General features: G+C 38.2%; 1 pseudogene; it reads right to left on the bottom strand.

The window, feature by feature from the left end:
• LOC100019750 (tubulin alpha-8 chain-like) overlaps nucleotides 1-21,495 on the bottom strand; it is a 32,023-nt pseudogene extending 10,528 nt beyond the window's left edge.
• Nucleotides 21,496-22,082: the final 587 nt, after the last annotated feature.

Below are 22,082 nucleotides of genomic sequence, written 5' to 3'. Positions count from 1 at the left end.
CCACCTACTTCGGGCTCTCTGCTTCCACTTCTAGACCCATGTGTCTCTCAAGATGTAGAGTAAATGGCTGTGAATGGTCTCTGTGCCTAGGCACGTGCTTTCTTATTTTGTATTTGCTTTATTTCTTAATCTTTAATAAACCTCTAAAAATATAATACTTTTAATAAACCTCTAAAAATATAAACAGAGAAATTAAATTTTTAATCATAACAGTTATGGCGACCACTAGATTGGATGAGAACTTCTCAAATTTTTTAGCCTAGATAATGATTTCTAAGCCACGTTTCTCCAAGATGCTTTTTAGAAAACCATCTTGATCAGCTTCTGCCTGCAGCCATTCACTTCAGACTTTCTTGATTCATTATTGCTCATCTGGTCCCAGCCCTTCCGGCCTGGCTCCTGTTGCCTGTAATATGGACCTGCTTCATTCAGATCGCTCACCTGGTCCCTGCCCTGCCCACACTGGATGCCCGCTCCGGCTCTGGCTCTTACTCCTGGCTCTTACTCTCTTGCTCACCTGGCCCAGCTGATCCTGGCCCAGCAACCCTGGCCTCAAAACAGATTACTCATCGCCCCAGGCCCAAGACTTGCTTCTACCAGCTGGAAAAAAGGGGGGGGGGGTGATTTTTCTTTAGGCTACGATTAGCCTCCATGTGGACTGGGGGCAGGGGATCACAGGGAGGGGGGGAGAAGAGGAAAGAAGGAAGAGACTTTTGAACTTAAAGCATGGCTACTTTAAAAGGATATCTTTTGACTGCATTGATCCTTTCATTTACTTCACCTGAGTTTCAGGGGAAACATTCAACTCCCTGCAACTCTTTAGCCAAATCTGGGGAGGCATCTGCGTGGCTCAGTGAATTGAGAGTCAGGCCTAGAGACCTTAGTTGAAATCTGGCCTCAGACACTTCCCAGCTGTGTGGCCCTGGAAGGGTTGTGTAAACCCCATTGCCCACCCATTACCAATCTTCTACCTTCTGACAATAGGTATCTAAATGGATAAAAAACCAAGGAACTTTAAAGAGACTGGAGGTTATATTTTTAAGGCATTTCAGACTCTAGTGTTTTATAAAAATCTCTGTATTTTATTGCATTTTATTCATTGTTTTGTTTAAGATTTAACTTTGTGATTTTAAGTTCATATATTACTGCATTCAATACTATTCTGTTACACTGAATCATTTTAATGTACTGGGTTTTAACTACTGTTAAATTCTGTTGCTTTCCCCTTATAACTACTGAACAAACATTATTGAGTAAGCCCATATAACAACAGTTTTTCTATTTTTAACTTTGTAAATTGTCACATAGAGGATAGATGGACTCCATCAGAAAATTGCTATAACAACCTTTGGAAAATTCAATGAACTAAATATCTCAAATTGATTTTAAGGGTTCTGTTACCTTGTAAAATTAATTTGCTTGTACTCACAGTGGATCATGGGCAGATATGAAGAGGAAATGGATCTCATTTTTGGTGAGAAAGCCTTGTATTCTATATTTTCTTAGCTGACACAGTGTGTCAATGATTATAAGCTGTATTTTTGAATTTTAAAACTCTTTTATTATATTTTTCTTGCATGTTCAATATACTATTTTAGTATTTATTCCTCTCCTTTTTATATTTGAAGCACATGTCACCAGTATTAAGATTTTCTTTAACTTTTTGATTTAGCAGTAATATAAGTTTTAAATACATTTGCCATAATGTCAATTATGGCAAAGCTTGAGACTATAAAAATGAAGTCACTAATTGTTAAAAAAAATTATGGGACTTTACTTAATGATTCTGTCTGATTCCAGGACAAGATATAGAAAAGAGCCGTTGCACAGAGCCAATGAAGCACAAAACTAAACCTGATTAGTGCAGGATATATTAATGTGGACCCAAGGTTGTGATGCTTAACATACGTTAAGATGTAGGCTTTCCTTGTATCCACACTCTTTGTGAAAATACTTACAGACGAGTATCCCTAACTTGGCTCCTACTTGGTTTCTATAATCTAGTCCCCTTTCTGTCTTTCATAGTGTGGCAAACTTTCTGTAGTCCTAGCTACTGACTGGGTAAATGCTTACTTGCTTAGATCATTTTAATTGGGCCCTGATTCAAGGACCTGTTATAGATTTACTTTTCCTTTACTTAGACTTTTTATACATAAGACTTTGATAGTCTCTATTTTCATCCAGAAATTTTCTTTTTTTATTTGGATTTTTCTGATGTCTTTTTAATTTCTCTTATCAATTGATTCATATACCTCATAACTCAGCCATGTATCCCTAAATGATCCCTGTGTTTTTCAATCACTCTCTTCACGGGGAAATGTAAAAATATTATTATTTTAAATTGCAAAGTTTAAATTCCCTTTGAGAAGAATTTTAGGTTAAGAAACATGCTACCTCTCCAAATCCAGAAACTGAACTGTTTGGAGAAGACACTATGAAGATGCCTCTAGACCACAAGCTTTACGAGAAGATCAAGAATGAACTTTGGGTGTGGTTGATTGAACATTTATTTGTATGTATACTTTCATGCCAAAGGGGACTGCCCCCTAACTGGCTTTTTGTCAATGTGTCTAGCAATTATTGCTTTTGTTCTTTTTTTCCCCCTCTTATCTTCAAATTATTGTAATGTTTAAGTTGATTATGTTTTCATGATCCATTTTGGGGAAACCCCCAATAACGATCAGATGGGGTAATGTAAAAATGGAGATTTGAACCCCGGACTTCAATTCCCAGAAGTCCTTGGTAGCTTCCAGAATTCCTTATAACCCCACCTGAATTCCCACCTGGGCCGAGAACAGAAATTGTATTTAAGCTGACTCTCTGCCTACTTCAGGATCTCTGCTTCTGCTTCTAGATACATGCGTCTCTCAAGATGTAGAGTAAGTGGCTGTGAATGGCCTCTGTGCCTAGGCACATGCTTTCTTATTTTGTATTTTCTTTATTTCTTAATCTTTAATAAACCTCTAAAAATATAATACTTTGAGCAGAGAAACTAAATTTTTAATCATAACATTGCCAAGAATGTCTCATATAACATTAAAGTTCAATTTCTTACAAGTAATGCAAAATGAACTGTCCATAGAATTTATCCCAAAGAAGAAGGAAGGTATTATTATATGTTTTTCTTCTCATTTCCACTTTGGTGAATTCAAGATTAATTACTTTATGCTTGTATTTCCATTTAAAATTTCATGGTATTTAGTAAGCCTAATGGAGTACCAAATGTAATACCAACAGTATTGGTTCTGAATTTTTGCACAAACCTAGACATAATAATAACTAAAATTTATAGTGTGCTTACTATATAATTTCTCATTTGATCCTCACATCAACCCTGAGAGGAAAGTGCTATTATCACTATTCCTTACTTTCTATCTAAGTAACAACTCTAAGATAGAGGACAAGGACTAGGCAAATGGAATTAAATGACTTACCCAGGGCCACATGACTAGGAAATGTCTGAAGCTAGAATGGAACCCTGGCCTGGCTCTCTATGCACTGTGCTACCTAGCTGCCCCTTATTATCTTCATTTTACAGCTGAGGCAACTGAAGCAAAGAGAGGTTAAGTTATTTGCCCCGTGTAACACAGCTAGGAAGTGTCTTGGGCTGAATTTGAACTCAGGCCTCTGATTCTATCCACTGTGTCACCTAATCACCTCATAATGAAAATTGTGCTAAAAAAAATTTTTTTTAAATACTTCTTAAAATGTGGTCTATGAGCAACCAGTGGACCCTTTAAAAAAAAAAAAAAACTAATGTTTTATATTGTGGGAAATAAAAAGAATTAATTTGTTCTTCTCAGGGTGGACATCCATCCTACCCCTTGAACCCCTAATTAGGGATGAAAATCTGTTCAGAGTTGCAAAATAAGACCTCAAGGACATTTTATTATTGCCACAGGTCCTGTGAGTTGGGAGGACTCTTATCTCATTTCAAGGATGAAAGCCACTAGGCTTTCCTACTTCCTTATGTCCTCATACCTTTAGAAACTAAGGGAGTTACTCTGGAGGACATGGCTACCTCTCCATAACCTGACTCCTCCCTGGTGGAAGCTTGTGATGAGCTCACTATATGCAGCTTGCTGTTTTCTGATTGGGACAGAAGTCATTGCTCCTAGATTGCAGTCTCAACTCCTAGACAACAGGGCATCAGACAGAAGAGGGAGGGGGTCTTGTATCAGGAACCTATATGATGTTTTATTGCCATTTGCCATTAGGACCTTGTCCCCTTTCTCAGGAAGAAGAATAAAGACTGCTTCTTCTACTCTCACTCTCTGACTCCAGGTTTGTGGTTTTAATTTCAGTGAGTGGTCATTTTTATCCCACTCAATATTAATATTTACAATAACTCATGCCAAGCAGACAACAACAACAAGCATTTATTTGGTACCTACTGTGTGCTGGGCACCATACTAAGCTGAGGACATACAAAGACAAAAGACAGCCCTGCTCTCAAGGAGTTTGCAGTCTAAAGGAGGAGATAATAAGCAAACAACTTTACAGGAAAAATCTCAGAAAGAAAAGGATTGCCATTTTATCACTAATTATAAAAGCTCCTATGGCATTGTTCCAGTTTCCTGAATTTGACTAGATCTCATAAATAGCATAGACTAGGTTATTCACAAGATCTCTTCTGGTTTTGAAAGCTGTAGTTCTATTTTTTTCTCCTTATGGCATTCTTTTGTTATTGGGAAAGATAACAAAGGTGAAGAAAGGCAGACAAGGAAGGGAGGAGAAAAATTAATAAAGCAGTCTTCTCAATCAGATTCCTTGATGTTCTAGGAGCAGCCTTGGGTCTCAGGAGTGCTAGTATTTGGGTGTTTGAAGAGTCAATTAGTTGGCAAATGGGACAGTAAATATTAGAAACCCAGAGGAATGGAGTGATTATGAAAGGTTCAAGGATAACATAACTTAAGAGAGAAATGCTAATATTTGATTGCCTTTTTTGCAGCAGATTACAGATTGTGTCCTATGAGAGAATTTTTAAAATTTAAGTTGAAATATAAAATGTAGATGTAAGAGCAAATACAAAATGCAAGGAGAAAGGAAAGGAGGAGGTTTGGGAAGAAACCCAAATCCCTTAAATATAATTATGGACTAGCTACAAAAGAGGCAGACCTATGGTGGAAATGTTTAATGAAGAGCTTAACTTGCATTTATTGTATTTATTTCAGTTAATTTCTTTTCATATAATTTAGTATATTTCTTTAAGTAGTATATGAAACTAGAGTATCAGAAAGGTTAGTCTCAGTTGTTAATTAACTGTGAAGAAGAACTCAAGAGCTCCTGTTATAAGCCTTCTTATGTTAGGTACACATCTTTACCATCTCCTGATTCCTAATAAAGATAACAGAAGCAATCATATAGCTAGTTGTAAACTTAGGAATTTATTGTTAGTATTTGCTTTTCTAGAAATTTATATCCATAGTAGGTTCCTCAGATTTTATGACTCAAAGAGACAACTTTGTATATCTTTAAGTTTCTTCTTGTGAATTATTGTCTGTAAGTCTTTTCCTACAACATTTCTGAGGATATTAGTGACAGGATCAATAAAGTGCTTGGACCCTGTACTAGAATTTATTAATTATAGCTAACATACTTTGACTATTTGGTTTGTTAATCAATGTTTTCATTCAACTCTTAAAATCCTATAAAAATAAACTATGAACATCTATGAGAAGTCTTTTCATTACAGAGTATGGGTGATGGGACCACTGACTCTATTTACTCATGAATAAAATCAGTTTTCAGCTTAGAATTATGGCCCAGAGATTTCTTTATTTCTTACAACAATAACTGTCTCTCTGGTTCAAAAAATGTTTTTATGTTTATTATTATATTATATACTATCATGTATTATTATTAATCACTTTTTTCCACCTACACAATCAACAAAACAATAAATCTGTCCTGATTTGTAATGTTTGCTGATTTTTGAGGTATAAATGCTTGCACCTGAAATTTAGCAATTGGATCCAGAAAGCTTGTCCAGTTGACTCCAGCACACCTCTGGCTGTAACATATACAACACATGTTCATCTGGCCTGTACTTGAAGACTAGTGAGAGGAAAACCCCTACCACCAAAGACAACTCATTCTACTTTGGAAGGAAATTCCACTGTTAGGAAGTTTTCCCAAAAAAGTAATCCTAAACACACCTTCTGACAAGTTCCATCCATTGTTCCTGGAAAATGATTGTCTAATTAGGACAGAGTTCACATCACCAGCCTCCTTAGGATCCTAGAAACAATGCCCCTCTTCCTGAAAGCCAAGATTGCATTAGCTTTTGTAGCCATCTTATCGCATTGTCAACTTTTATTGAGGTTGTAGTCAACTAAAACTTCTTATCTTTTCCTGACAAACCACTATTAAGCCATGCTTTCCCCAATTCATGCCTGTTAAGGGTGTTTTTTTTTAAACCCAAGTATAAAAATTTACATTTATCTCTATAGCATTTTGTCTTACTTGATTTAATCCCATACTATAACCTGTTAAGATTGTTTTAGATCCTGACTGTCATATAATCCTTACTTCCTTTGTGTTGTCTGCAAATTTTGTAATCAGATTTGTTGGGGACCAAAACTTATCTTAGTTAATTAACATTCCCTGGGGCCTTGATTAAGTAAGGCAATCCTATTATTCCTCTTGATTCTCTATCCTACTACCTGTTGAGTCTCTGTCATCTCATTTCTGACCTAGCTACATTCCACTTTGGACTTACTTGACTTCTCTGGCAGCATTTATTTTATATTTCTATGGCTTCTGTACTATGCTTCCACACCACACACTGTCTCCCTTCCTCACTATCTCCTTTCAACTTTCTTTTATGTATTGTCTTCTCCCATTAGATTGTAAACTCCTTGAAGGCAGGAATTATCTTTCTTCTACTTTAAAAAAAAAATTGTATCCCTAAGACAGTGATGGGCAACATTTTGAGGTTGGTATGTCAAAATTCGCCAAAAAATCAATCATAACTTGAGTGGTGTGCCACTTTGAGAAAAAAAACATAATTTCATGATATTTATAGTTTAAAAAACAAAAAATGTATAATTGTAATATATAGTTGTATTTAATAAACCAAAAACTGGTTATTTAACTTGCCTTCTTAGTCACTTCTTTGTTCATCTTTCATCCAGTTTCTTTTGTTGGTCTTGATATTATTTAACTTGTGTGGGGTGCCATGAACTAAGATAAGTGAGGGAGAGGAGGAATTCTTTAACTAACCTGCCTATTAGTGACTTTTTTATTGCTGAATTTCATTGGCTAAATCTTCAGTTGAAGGTTGGTATTTTGTACTTCAAGATCAAGCAAGTGTTACTAACTTCATCTGTCAATCTGTTTCTTTTGTTGGTTTTGATATTATTTAATGCTGAGAATAAGGTCTCACAAAAGTGTGTAGAGGGAAAAATTGTGAGTAAAGCCATTGCTATATTTTTCCGGGTGCTAAAGTGTCTGGTAATCAGTTACAGGCACCCTTCTATTGCATGTGGGCCAGAGCCCTGCCCAGTCTTCCACAGGCCTGGCCATGCCACACCCCTCACCAGCTGACTGGCCCTGGGGCCTTGCAACCAGCCTACCTGCCCCAATGCACTCCTTCCATGCTGGTGCTCCACCTCCCTGCCCCTGTGGGAGTCCCATGCACCCCAGCCACCAAAGGCGTGCTGAGCCCGCATGCAGCTGCATGTCATTGAAAATGGCTACATGTGTCAGTGCTGACACATGTGTCATAGGTTCGCCATCACAGTCCTAAGACTTAGCACAGTGCCTGGCACATAGTAGGTGTTTAATACGTGTTTGTTTACTATTGACAATTGTTCAGAACCTTCTCTTCTTTCTTCAAGCCTCCCAAGTGCCTGTGTTTCCAGATGACTTATCTTAATTTTTAAGTTCTTTTCCCAATTGTCTTCAGTCTCTCTTGATTGTGTTTTGAGTTCTTTTGAGTGTTTTGAGTGTTTTGAGTCCACAGCCTGTATCCAGTTCGCTGGGATTTCTGATTTTTCATTTGCTGATCTCTCCCCCTCTGTTCTGTTTGCTGAATAGAATTTGTCTATTGTAGTTTCTTCCTTCTTTTTCTGTTGTTTGCTCATATTCACCCCTTCTTTACTCCCCATATTGGTCTGTGCTCTTGCTCCTCTCATTTTTTTGGTTTTGGGGGCTTCTGTCAGTCTCCCCTCTTGGAACTTTAACAGAAGACCTCTCTCTCTCTCTCTCTCTCTCTCTCTCTCTCTCTCTCTCTCTCTCTCTCTCTTTCTGTGTGTGTGTGTGTGTGTATGTCTCTGTCTCTGTCTGTCTCTGTCTGTCTGTCTGTCTGTCTCTGTCTGTCTGTCTGTCTGTCTGTCTGTCTGTCTCTCGGTGTAGTCTCTGGGGGAGGGTTGTTGGGGGTTTGAGCTTCCCTGTCTTCTGGAGGCTTTTGCTTGGATTAAAGTCCAGCAGTCAATGAGGATGGGTGTGGAGCCTGGGTTTCCCTGAGTTCCGGAGACTTTTGATGAAATTAAGTTCAGCTTTGGTGGGCTGGGTGTGCTCTGAGTCGAAAACCTCCTGGAAGGCTGGAGCAAATTGGAGGATCTCCACAGCTCTGGCCAAGCTGCCAGGTCTATGCTCCCTCTCTAGTTCCTTCCCTGCCATCTGTGTTGGATGCACAGCCCTGCCCACAAGGTACACCCTCCAGACCAGCACCTTTGCCAACCCAGAAGTTCCCACTACCACTGGAGTCTCAGCACTCTGGGTGGGCAGGGGGATGGGTCCTGGGACCTTCCTTCTGTCTTCCCCTTAAACCCAAGTGTTCTCGGATTCTGGCTTTTCAGGGAACATACATTTTGAATTAAGTACAGCAGGAGGGTTCCTTGACTCTGTCTTGTTGTTAAGTTTGATTTTCGGTTCCCTAGGAGCATTCAGTTTGTGATCGGTAAGGAAGGATATTCAGAGGTCTGAACTTCTGCTCCTTCTAGGCCACCATCTTGACTCCGCCTCTTTCAATGGATTTCTTGATTTAATGAGCCAATCAGGGTGAATAAAATTTAGAGACCTCTATTTAATTAACCAAAGATATAAATTAGGTCTGAGCAGATCCTTAAACAATTGGAGCTATTTGAGAAAGCTACAGAAAATGTATTGAGAGATTGGTCTAAAGAATTAAAGTGATCTCGGTCTATTTCAGAGAGGTATAAGAGAGGGAAATCAGATTAAGCATTAAAAAGAGCAACCCAAGTGGTGTAGGAGCAAGGAAGAAAGAGAAGTCCAGGAAGGAAAAGGAAGATCTGAGAAGATTCAAAGCAGTTACTTCACTTCTTGTTGGGAACTCCTCCAAAGTGGGTGGTCAAAGAGAAAATTCTGAGACAGAAGACCTCCAGAGCATTAACCATTTCTCATTGAACTAAACCCCTTGGATCCAGCTATAGGAAAAAGGGATGGATGGGACTTTATTATAAAGTCATCCACACAAAGAAGATTTTCCTCTCTCTATTCCCTAAAGTTGTCCTGTGAACTTCATGCTACAACTTGGATAGAAAGAAGTCAGGACAGGGATTACAACTGACCAAGGAGAGTCAGGCAAACAGCCCGAACCTCAGAATTTAGGGAGGAGGGTCAGTTGTCCGTTCTTAGGGATCTCCTATTTACCACGTTCCACTTCCCTTACTCAACAATTCTATTCTCCCTGTCTTTGTGTGTCCCTTTTAGAATAAAAGAATTATTCTTCACAGATCAAGTTGCCTGTTTCATAATACCCAAGAAGAGATCTGAAGCTTGAGGAGGAAAGCTATACTCTCTCATCAAGAGGGAGAGTTCAACTTCAGTCCTTGACTCTATACTCAACTCAGGTACTGAAGGGACATATTCTGTCCCTCCAAAAGACAACTTGTTCTGTCTTCACTGGGCAAAGAGAAAGGAAGACCAATCTATCCCCCCTCTCCACCTTCTGGCTCCATCCCACCTCTTTTACTCCCAAGAATCAAAGTAAAAGTCGTGGGTGACTCCATTCTCCCATCCATTACAGGAATTTAAGGAATTTAAATTTGGAAAATGTCAAGCATTGAGACTTCTAGAAAAGACAAACCCTTCGTGCCTATATCAGAGGACTACAGTGAGGGTGGGAGGAAGCAGTAAGTCCAGGGGCAGTATTACATTCCTCCCTTGCCCTTGAGAATTTTAAAAGGTCGAGGGATTTAAAGTCACCATGGGTATCTTCAGTAGCAATATCTCTGTAGCAATAGGTAATGAAGGCAGGGAATATCAGGATATCAGGATACAAGGAAAGAAGAAAAAAAAGAAGAGGAGAAAGAGTAAGCTAACCACTCCTGACTCTTCTACCTTCTTTTGGGGAATACTGATTGAAGCTTAATTTATGAAGTAAGTTTGACCCCATTGAAGAGATTTGAGAAGGCACCTCTCCTTGCCCTGCAGAGGAGGGGAGGAATCTGAGGTTGGGGAAGTAGTCTGTGGGTGTCGAACACTGAATATAATGTCAGACTTTCTCAATATGCTGGAAAGGTTTTGTGGAACATTTTTTCCTCCTTTTTTTATTCTTCTTTATAAAGGTTGACCCTGGGAGACATTAAAGGAATAATACATTGGAAAATATAGATTATGTAAAAACAAAAGTTAACAAAAATGTATTTTAAAAATAAATTTATATCAGACTAATGAAAGGAGCAAAAGAAGAGCTACAGAACTCCATATAGAAAGAAAAAAATAAGCAATAACACTATAAACAAATGACATATATAATCTGGCCACCGAGCTTCGTGAATGATAAAATGCTGAGCAATTTTCCTAAGTGAGACTAAGAATTGTGGGAGACTAGTCTCAGCAGAAGTGGTACTACAAATAGAACTCCAAACTTAGTCCCTATTTTTTTGGCTTTTATTGAAGACTATATCATTGCTAATCAGGTTGCTAGTATGATTTGATTTGATGTTGACATTGACAGCAATGCCTCTCTCCCATCAAAATCCGTCCTTTGAGCCATTAGAGAATCAACCCTTTGGAGATGGAATGCTTTTCTTCAAGAGCTCCCTTATTAAATTCTCAGCTAAGCTTAAAGGCAATTAGTTTAACATCTAGCTGACTGAGAGTAAGAGGAGAGTAGGAGAGAGGGCTAGTAAGGATCCAGAGAGGAGCAGTGGAGACTGAAAACGGAGATAGAGAGCTACTAGCCCCAGATGTTCTCAAAATACCAATTTGCCCATTTTATTTTAAGGATTGTCTCTTTTAATAAAACAATGTCCTTGCAGACTCTATACAGAAAAAAGTAAAGCAAAGAAGAAATAGAAATTCATGTTCTGGTCTAGAAGCTGGAGGGTAGACTCAATCAACAAGCATTTATCACCTACTCTGTGCCATGCATTGTGCTAGCTGCTAAGTTACAAGTACCAAGAATGAAACAATCCCTCATCACAAGGAGCTTAAGATAGACATTCTCCTGTTCCAACTGCATTAATCTTCAGTTATTTCATATTCCCATTGATGAACTATTTGAAATGGGATTTCATCTTTATTTTATGAAGAATATTGACTGAGACATTGACATATAATATAGAGAGATGAGTTTACAGTTTGGGAAATAAACACAAAGCAGAATAAAAAAGAAATTATTTCAATAAAATGTAAATATTCCCCTAAAAATTTAAAAACTCCTTTTTATGTTTAATGAAAACAAGAACTCAAAATTTGCTTAATTGTGAATCTTCTATAATTTTCTTTTGTGGTTATTTATTTGTTCATACTACAGAGAGTATTTGCAGTCTGTTGAAGCATATAATTTAACTATTCAAGAAGTTATAATTAAGACTAAAAATTAAAATTTAGGAGATTACATAGGAACATGCTTTAGAAAGTAAAGAGATGTGTAATATGTAGCAAGAGACTTTAAATGCTCATGCCACATAAAAAGGGATCACCCAGTGAGGGATTAAGTTTGATGTTTCACATGTATAGAAATAAATGAAGGATGATGGAACAGTGGAATCTAGGAGAGCCTCCCCTGAAAGTCTTTCTTCTATTCTCCCTCAATCCTGAATTGCAATTCTCCTTAGATTCCTAATATTTCATTGCTTATCACCTTTAGCTGTTTAGAAAACTGTTACAGAAGTTCCAATGTGTTGTGATTTCTCCAGAAAAAGCCCAGGATATAGCTGCTGACCTCATATTTCCTTCTGGAAGGGATAGGAATAAAAGGCAGGGAAATAGACAAATCTTTTTCTCTTATTCCAGGCTCACCTTTGTTCCCCACCTCTGACCCACAAATACATTGGTACACAAAAAGAAGGGGAAGAGGAAGGGAAGGATGCTCATTTCTTTTAGCTAGCACTGGGATAACCAATAGCAAGGGGGATAGACACAAGTCTCAGGGACAGGGAGGAGGATAGTACAGAGAGCTGGCCAGCACAGTTCATTGACAATAACAGCAGTCAGTGACTAGAAGGACAGGAAATGATTTTATCCTCCTTGGACCCTGGAGAGGGGCAATTAACAGAGGGGCTTTCTCTGAGGCTCAGAGTAGAAGCAGAGAGAAAATATTTATCTGGAATAGTCTCACTGAATGAGGTCCATTCAGCAACACAGCATCATCAGTGCCATCGATAACTCTTGGCATCAAGAACAGCTATTCATCATAGTTTCTCAGAAGGAAAGAACTGGAGCAAGCAACCCTGAGTGTCTCTTCACATTTATTCTCCACATGGAGGACACACCTAAAGGCACCAGACTCTACTTAATCCTCCTTCTAGACTCTTCTTTCCACAACTCTCCACATAGGATCCTGGACACCTTACTACAACTCTCCCAGGACCCCCAGTTCCAAAACATCTATTGTTGGTATAGGGTATGTATCAGAAGGAAGAGTTACACTAGCTATGCTTTCACTCAGATAAGTTCTACAGTGAGGGGAAGGAATGTGGGGACCAGGCTGGCTTCCATGTTGCTTCTTGATTAGCTGGAGACACTGGTGTTAAACTAATTAGTGTTCTTAATGCTAGAAAGTAGAAGATAGGTTGATCCTAAGGTCAACCTGAAGGGTACTAGAAAGGAGATATGGAAACAAAGTAGATGACAAAAATGGGGGAAGTGGGGTGGTGGAATATCAAAACAAAATGTAGTATGCATGTAAGAATGTGGTCAAAGTCATTCCATTCTATTTCAGCTTGAGGACACAGATCATAAATTACTAATAATCTTCTAATGGACAAATATAATGGCCTTTTCTTAGTTTTCATTATTGTGATTATTATTTACCTCTGCAGTCTTTGACATTATAGACCACTCTCTTTTCCTTAATACCTATTTCTCTCTAGATTTTTGTAATAGTACTCTCTCCTGCTTTTCCTCTGCCTGTCTGACTATTCCCTTCCAGCCAGCTTCCTGTGCAGGATCTTTATCCAGGTATCCAGGTCATGTCTAAATAGATGAGTATCCCCAAGGCTCTCTCCTAGGCCCTCTTCTTTTCCCTTTTTCTATAATTTCCCTTGGTGATCTCATTCTTTTCACAGATTTAACTATCATTTTTATGTAGGTGATTCTCACATTTAACTGTCAAGCTACAATATCTCTCCTGACCTTCAGTATCATATCTCAAGTTGCTTATTAGACATTTTGAATTGAATGTGTCCAGAACTAAATTCCCCCTAAATCATCACCTCTTCCTAATTTCCCTAATTTCCTATTACCATCCTACCCAGTTACCCAGCAGCCCAAATATCTTCCTTAATCCTTACTCTCTTATGCCCTCCGCACCCCATCCAATCATTTGCTAAGTCCTCATATCACTCATTGTCTCCTCTGACACTACCACATTAACTCATGTAAAATTAGGCAACAGGAGGCAACTCATCAAGTAGAGAACAAAAGGGATCATTTGGAGGAAGCTGCTTTTCTAACGCCTGTCCTTTTGAAACTCCCACTCTTTGGTGTCCAGCAGGCACGCCTGCCAAGTTTTGAGCCAGCAAGAGATGTAGTGGAAGTGGAAGGTATGATTGCAGACTCCCCAAGTGACAGACTCCCCACTCCCACTCTGACACAGGCCTTTACCATCTCCTTCCTGAACTATTTCAATAGCTTGCAGATTAGTCTCCAGGTCTCAAATCTCTCCCTGCTCCAGACATCCTACACTCAGCTGTCAAATCAATTTTTCTTTGAAAGTCTGACCCTATCACCCCCTAATCAGGACTCCCTATTGTTTCTAGAATCCTATATAAAGTATCCTAGCTTTTAAAGATGTCCATAACTTGGTACCTTCTTACCTTTCCTTTCCACACCCCCCACCAATAGTACATGATCTAGGGACCCTCTCTTCCTTGCTATTCTTTACACAAGACATTCCATCTTCCAACTCTGGGCTTCTTTGATAGTTTAATTGTCAGGACACTGAATAAGTTAATTAATTTAGGTAGGATTGTCATTTTGTTATATTATATATGTATAGTTATATTTGTTATATATATATATGTGTGTGTGTGTGTGTATATGTTGGCCTACCTATGAGCAATTAATTTTTCGCCAATAGTTTAGCTCTGTCTTTATTTATGTGAATAGTGTTTTGTGATTTTGTTCATATAGTTTCTGTGTGTGTCTTGGTAGATGAATTCCCAAGTATTTTAAACTATCTGGGCTCCTTCCTTAATTGGAAGTATTGAGAAGGGCTCTTTCTAGAATTAGCCTCAAAGTCGGGAAGACCTAGGTTCAAGTTCCACCTCTTAAATATACTGACTATGGGACTCAGTGGTGTAGGACAGGTAATGCTTTTTTAAATACCTTTATTTACAAAGATGAAGTAAAATGAGCATTATCATATATTGCTGGGAGCCATCAAAGACCAGGCTGTTTCACATGGTCACACATGGAAACCAGGGAATGCAAAGCAGCCCCTAGGAAGGATGGAAACACCCACTGAAACCTACCTAAGTGACTTTCCTTATTAACATCCCTTTATTATTGGAATTGCTATGATTATTATTCTTATTTAGCCCCAGGAAAAATAGATGAGAACAACATGATTGCAGGGTTAATACAGATGTCCCACTCTGTCCCCCCAGAATATTACCAGGAGAGCCTACTTTCAAAATTAAATCTAAGAATTCTTATATACTCACTTCTTATAGGACCTTCTTTTCTAGGCATAAAAACTTCTGGCAAATATGTGCTCTGAATTTCCCAATCTATATCTGGGTCATGTTGATTCTACCCTCTGACCCTGTACTTAGCAACAATGTTTTGTTGACTCTCTCCTTAGGCTTTGAGTTTGTTGTTAGGTTCTATGGAGACATGTATGTTGAAAAATGATTGTGTGCCAGAAAAGCATATACTCACTGAAGTCATAAAATAAACAAACCCCATGTAATGGCAGAACACTAAGTGACACCTAAGCACAGGTCTGAGCACTCAGTCATCTTTCATCTCTTATTCACCTGACTACTCCACCTAGTCAGAAGGACCCTCCTCTTTGGGAGACTGTGGGTTCAACTATCAAAAATGTATAAAGTAGATCAGATGAGAATTATTCATGAAACTGTGAATATCTTAGTTATAGCTTACTTTTCTTTTAAAATACATAATAAATTCAATGACACTTTCAATACTATTGTGAAGATTGGATTTGGCTCTCCCCTGACTGTAACAATGAAGGTACTTTATTACTTTATTGTGAAGATTAAATTGTAATTCCCTGTCTATTTTTAGATTCTAACTCCCCAGGTGTAAACCCACTACTAAAAGTAAATTACCCATTTTAACCACAAAAGAGGTATGAACTAACTACAAAAAAATGTGTGAACTAACCACAAAAGGTTTGAACACCCATTTCATACATTGAGTGGGAGGTCTGTGACCCATGTGTGAAAGAGTGGGCAGGGGAGGTGACACAAGAGAAAAGGGTCTTTAAATAATGGAAAAAAGGGACACACAGATTGATCATGATCAGTCACTAGGAGTTGGACTTGGATTGAATAGTCACTTGGAGTTGGAGTGAAGAGAGACACTTGAGGAGAGACTGGAAGACAGTCACTCGGACTTGGAGTGAAGCCACTTGACTGTGGTACTGGACCTCTGGAGGAGCTCCTGCAGGAGACCTCAGACTGCTTTCTTTTTAGATGGTCACCATGGTGAGTGTAAAGGCTGACTTAGTTTCTTGTCCTTTCTGGAGGTGTGAACCTCTGGCTTCCTCTCTCTCTCCTCTCTCCCCTTTTCTCTCTTTCTTAATATCTTCCCTCTATTGTAAAAACAAACTACCATAAATTCCACTTGACTTTAGTAATTCACTTTGGGATTTAGAAATTAAATACCTGGTGACCACCAATTAAATATTCAGATCCAACTATAAATCTAATACTATCCTGATCATCTGAATTTACTTCTGAACTTCCTTTTGTTCATTTCTGTGAATGTTCTTTTCTTTTTAAAAAATTATTTATTTACCAATTTCATGTAATAATAAATTTCCACATAAGTTTTGCAAAGTTATATAATCTAAACTGTCACCTTCCCTTCTTCCCTCTCCCATCCTGGAGTTTTCAAGCAATTCAATCTGTGTTATATGTGTATTATCATACAAAACATGTTTCCATATTATTCATTTTTCTAAGTGAATAATCTTATAAAACCAAAACCCCAAAACATATACCCCAACAAACAAGTGATAAATTATCTGCATTTATACTCCAACAGTTCTTTCTCTGGAGGTTTGTAGAATTCTTTTTCATAAGTCCTTTAGAATTGCCCTTGATCATTTTATTGCTGATAATAGCTAAGTCTGTCAGATTTTATTATTCCACAATGTTTTAGTTGCTGTGTACAATGTTTTCCCGGTTCTGCTTATTTCTTTTTTTTTTTAAACCCTTACCTTCCATCTTGGAGTCAATACTGTGTATTGGCTTCAAGGCAGAAGAGTGGTAAGGGCTAGGCAATGGGGGTCAAGTGACTTGCCCAGGGTTACACAGCTAGGAAGTGGCTGAGGCCAGATTTGAACCTAGGACCTCCCATCTCTAGGCCTGGTTCTCAATCCACTGAGCTACCCATCTGCCCCCTGGTTCTGCTTATTTCACTCCACATCAGTTCATGTAGGTCTTTGCAGTTCTTCCTGAAATCATCTTGTTCATCATTCTTACTTATAGCACAATAGTACTCCATCACCATCATATACCACAATTTGTTCAGCCATTCCCCAATTGAAGAACATACCTCTATTTCCAATTCTTTGCCACCACAAAAAGAGCTGCTACAAAATATCTTTCCCATTAAAAAAAATCTCTTTGGAATATAGACCTCCTATTTGTATTCATGGATCAACGGTATGCATTGTTTTATAGTCCTTTGGGCATAATTCCAAATCGACCTCCAGAATGATTGATCACAACCTCCATCAGGAATGCATTAGTGTAGGACAAATAACTCTTGAAGACTAAGTTGCTGGCCTGCATTGGTAGAGGGAGCTTCCTCACCTGAAAATTCTCTATGCCCTGTTCATCACAATTCTAGTCCCCATCCCCTATATTTATTTATATATCCTGTCACTCTATAATATTTTTTAAAGCACAGATAACTGATCAAAACAAAACAAAAAAGAGAATTAACATTTTTTCTAAGTGGGAACCAATTCTTCAATTGACATAAATCTTTGGTTCAGATTTAGTTCAACAATTAATAAAATATTGCAATATCTTCAAGTTTGTTCTTGGAAGACCCAAAGATAATGGGTATAAATTTATCCAATTCAATGATGGTACAGAATCAATTCACTGAAAAATGCTATAATAAACGAAATAGCTTTCTAATGAATTATAAATTCCTAAATGATAAAATAAAAAAATGACTGAATCTGGCTTTCATTTATGAATAAATCCTTTTAAAAGAAAAAATACATTTCATAAAATCTTTTCAAGGGAAAAAAGAATGGCATTTGTGAGGGTTGGTTATCATGGGCAAAGTTCTGAGGGACTCTTCAATGAACTCAATCTTATTGCCAAATGAAAGGGACAAGCTAAACAGATAGGAGGGTGAAATAGTTCTATCTTTTCTGAGTTGAGCTTAAAACCACAACAAGAGAATTAGATTGATATGCTCTGTGGACAGTGGGAGATATGAGATTAAATAACAGGGTTAGGAGAATATAGTGAAGGTTCATTTAAGCATTGTTTGCATGTCATAATTAAAATGAAAAAAGTTATTTTTAAAGTTTTTTTTTTAAATTTACACATAGAAACAATTTTAGACAAATGTTTCCTGTCATTTTACAATTCAGATTCTCTCCCATGTTTCCTCCCCCACCCCAAGGTAATAAACGGTCTGATATGCTACACCAGTGTTTTCATGCAATACATATTTCCATATTGCTACTGCTGTGAAAGAAAGCACATTTCACACATACAATAAAAATCTTATGAAGAAAATAAAGTGGAAGATGGCATGCTTTGATCTGCAATCAGACTCTGATAGTTCCCTCATTAGCTGTGGATAGCATCCTTCAAACCTGACTTCCTTGTGGATATCTTGGAAACTTGCTTTGCTGATAACAGTTTAGTCTTTCACAGTTGACCATCATACAATATTTCTGTTACTGTATACAGCATTATTCTGGTTCTGCTCACTTCACTTTGCATCAGTTCATATAAGTCTTTCCAGGTTTTTCTGAAATCATCCTGTTCATCATTTCTAATGGCGCAACAGTATTCCATTACAACCATATACCACAACTTATTCATCTGATCCCCAAGTGATGGACAACCCCGGAGTTACCAATTCTTTGCCACTACAAAAAGATCTACTAAAATATTTTTGTACAGGTAAGCCCTTTTCCCTTGTCTCTGATCTCTTTAAGATACAGACTCTGTAGTGATATTTCTGGGTCAACGCATATGCATAGTTTTATGATCTTTTGGGCATAAAAACCCAAACAATTATTTGAGAATAACAATGGCAGTTAGAACTTTCCAAAGTTGTAATCCAGGCCTGATTTTGAAGATATGATGGTTAAAGTTTGGAATTAAAATGAGATATATATCATTGTAAACTGAGGGAGGAACTATATGGAATTTAGGTCTCTATTTCTCCCAAGGGGGAACAAACACCCTGAGGTACCCTGAGAAACCTCCATCCCACTTTCCTAGAACAGGAAGGTAACCAAGAAATATGATGCCTTTAAGATTAAGATAATTTTTATTAAACAAGGACATACATGTGCAAGTGAAGGATAGTACAGACCGAAGGATTTAGTACAAAAAGCTCAAAATTTAGCCAGTCAGTGGATATACTTATAATTCTTAACAAAGGGAGGCAGAGAAGGGACTGATCCAGGGAAGGATCTGCAGTAATGTGGGTGGAGAGTTCCCAGGAACAGTAATGACATAATGCCAGTTGCAAGGGGGAACAGAGATATCTCTGATTCATATTTTTGGTATAAGACATGAAGATAAAAGTATGAAGTAAAGTCTCAAGATTTTAGAAATACATTGGGCAGAGAGTCTTAGGGTCAAGTGTACCATAATTGAAGCCAAGTGTTAATAGGGATAGAGAGTATAGAGCCCAGACTTCAAGGTGGCTTTGCTATCTCATCCCAGAGACCATGAGAGCTGGCTGGTGGGATGAGCCAGTTGTTGTCCAGTATGGAAGAGATATTGGAAAGGCATGCAGCAAGACAAGAAGCAGTGGCTGAGTGGTGACCTGACCATCAATCAAATGAAGATTCTGATTTGGAATGTTACTGGGAAAGGCAGTTTGGAGTCAAACCAACTGCTGACTGAATTCTGAACTTAGCTGATGCTGGTTGCCTTTGAGTCAGAGTCCTGACTGATTTCCTGGTTGTCTTTGAATCAGGGAAGGAAGAAGTTGGGTTTATCTCTGGGACTTGGGATAATCAAGCTGGAGGTGGCCTGGTGACTTTGAAGGCAGAAGAAGAGGGACAATAGTCCATATATCTCTCTGACTTGCTCTGTTGGTGATAGTGACTGAAATACTAGACCTATCAACCATTTCTCTCAATATCCTCTACTCTAAGGCTAATTATAGAAGTAGGGAAACCCCCAACCCTTTTACCTCCATCACCCATCTTTTCCAATCTTCCCCAAATAAACCCTTACTTAATATAAAAGAAGATAGAGAGTATTTTCATTTAAAACATCATTAACTCACCCTGACTAATTTAGAAACCAGAAGAAGAACAGGGGAAGGGGAAATTGAAGGGAAGAAGAGGGGAGGAAGGGAGGCTGGAAGAGGGAGGAAGGGAGGAATAAAGGGAGGAGGGTAGGCAAAAGAAGATAACTACCTGATTTATTAGTTATAATTTATTCATCAAATAAACCCCCCTCAATATTATCTATTACACTAGCCTAGTGTCCCAGAACTAAGAGAACTGGTTTTCATGGTTCCTTCATCTAGGCGGTTACTTTCAAAGATAGTTTTTTCAAGTTACTCTGGGTCCTAAAGACAGTCAGTGTCTCCAAATCACTCTGAGTCCCAGATAAACAGAGTCAGTCTTACATATCTTCAACACCCAAATGCAGGGTAACTAAAACATATCAAAATAATGATCAACCTAATTTATAGATCACCTACCAGTTAAAGTAAGTTTACTTAGCCCCAGCATGGAAAAGATACTCAGTAAGGATAAAACATCTCTGTAGTTTTCCTTCCCTGACTGTTGACCATACAGGTCCATCAGTCAAATGTCTGTTGGAGTTGTTTCTAATTTCTCATATGTTTGGCTTTTATACTTAGAACACAGGAAGCTATATCACTGATTCGACCTAAATTTCCTGGACCAATTGAGACTCAAGGATGGCTTCAATACATTTTTTTTTTTAAGAAACACATGGGGAGTAACGCGAACTCTGAGGAAGTAAGAGGAACAAGAGGACAGGTGGGGAGTATCAACCCCTTGATACCCCTATAGACAATAGAGTCTGAACCACAATGGGAAGCTTTGGGGGCGACTGCGGTGCTAGAAAACTGAGGGGAGTCACCACTCCTTAGCGCTGAGGCACTGGGGCGACAGGGTCGCCAAGAAAGGTGGGAGTCAACTGATTGGTGCCTACTATCTCAATAGGAGGCACTGGGGTCGCTAGGAAAGAGATACAGAGAAGCAAGAGTGGTAAGAGGAGAAGATGACAAGGGGGAGAGAGAGAGAGAGGCAGTGAAGGCCGAAGGGCCTGGTCAGAGAGAGCTGGCAAGAGAGAGCAAGAGAGGAGTTAGTAAGGGAGTTCCTAGGAGAATGCAAGAGAGAGCCTTGCTCCAGATCCCTGTATTCACTGAGGGTTCTAGGAATGCATATGCATCATGACATAGGTTCTAACATTGGTTGAATTGACAGTGACAAGATCAAAGAAGTAGAGTTCAATCCATCCCTCACCTTTGCAAATGAAGTCCAAGCTGGCAACGCCCTGATTCAAACTGCACTATGTTAATGATCTTGCTCCTAGAAGAGACAGTGTGGCTGTCTCCACACACAGCCCAAGAATTTTCCCGTCCTTTGCTAGTGCCTAGGACTGTCCCTTCAACATCAAGAGTTCTGACCATGCGTCTGGTAGTACAATGTCAATACATGAATCATACTTCCCAAATGCTAATACACCTGGCATGCTACATATCCCCCCTTTCATTTAAAAATAAAAACAAGAGTGTATAATGTTAAAAATAAAGAATTATAAAACTCAATCAAAAATAAAAGTAGTAGTGAGTATAGCAAAATTAATAAATCAAAAATGAATTCCAAATCAAATAGCAAAAATTAAATGTAAAAATTATGTAGGATTAATAATAAAAGTAAAAATTATCTTAACAGTAAAAATGCTGTAAAAATGAGAAGAAAGAATGATCTTCATATCCACTTAGCAAAATCACAGGTAAAAAGTTTCATCAAAAACCAAAATATTAAAAATTAATAATAAAATGACCTTCACTCTTTAGTGATCCTGAATTAATGTGATATCAGTCCCATAGTCCATAAGATAGGTGCATTAATACATCATCTTACCCATGTGCTATAAGAAGTTGTCAGACCTTTAATAGATAAAGAAAAGGACTATGTCTTGAGATGAGAGGGAATTCATTTCCTTCCCTTGTTCTGATCAAGCATAGACTTAGGTATAAAGAAGCCAAGATGC

This window comes from Monodelphis domestica, chromosome 5 (genome assembly GCF_027887165.1).
Source record: "Monodelphis domestica isolate mMonDom1 chromosome 5, mMonDom1.pri, whole genome shotgun sequence".
NCBI classification, from domain to species: Eukaryota; Metazoa; Chordata; class Mammalia; order Didelphimorphia; family Didelphidae; genus Monodelphis; species Monodelphis domestica.
The sequence above is the reverse complement of the archived record's forward strand: the minus strand, read 5'-3'. Positions and strand labels throughout refer to the sequence as shown.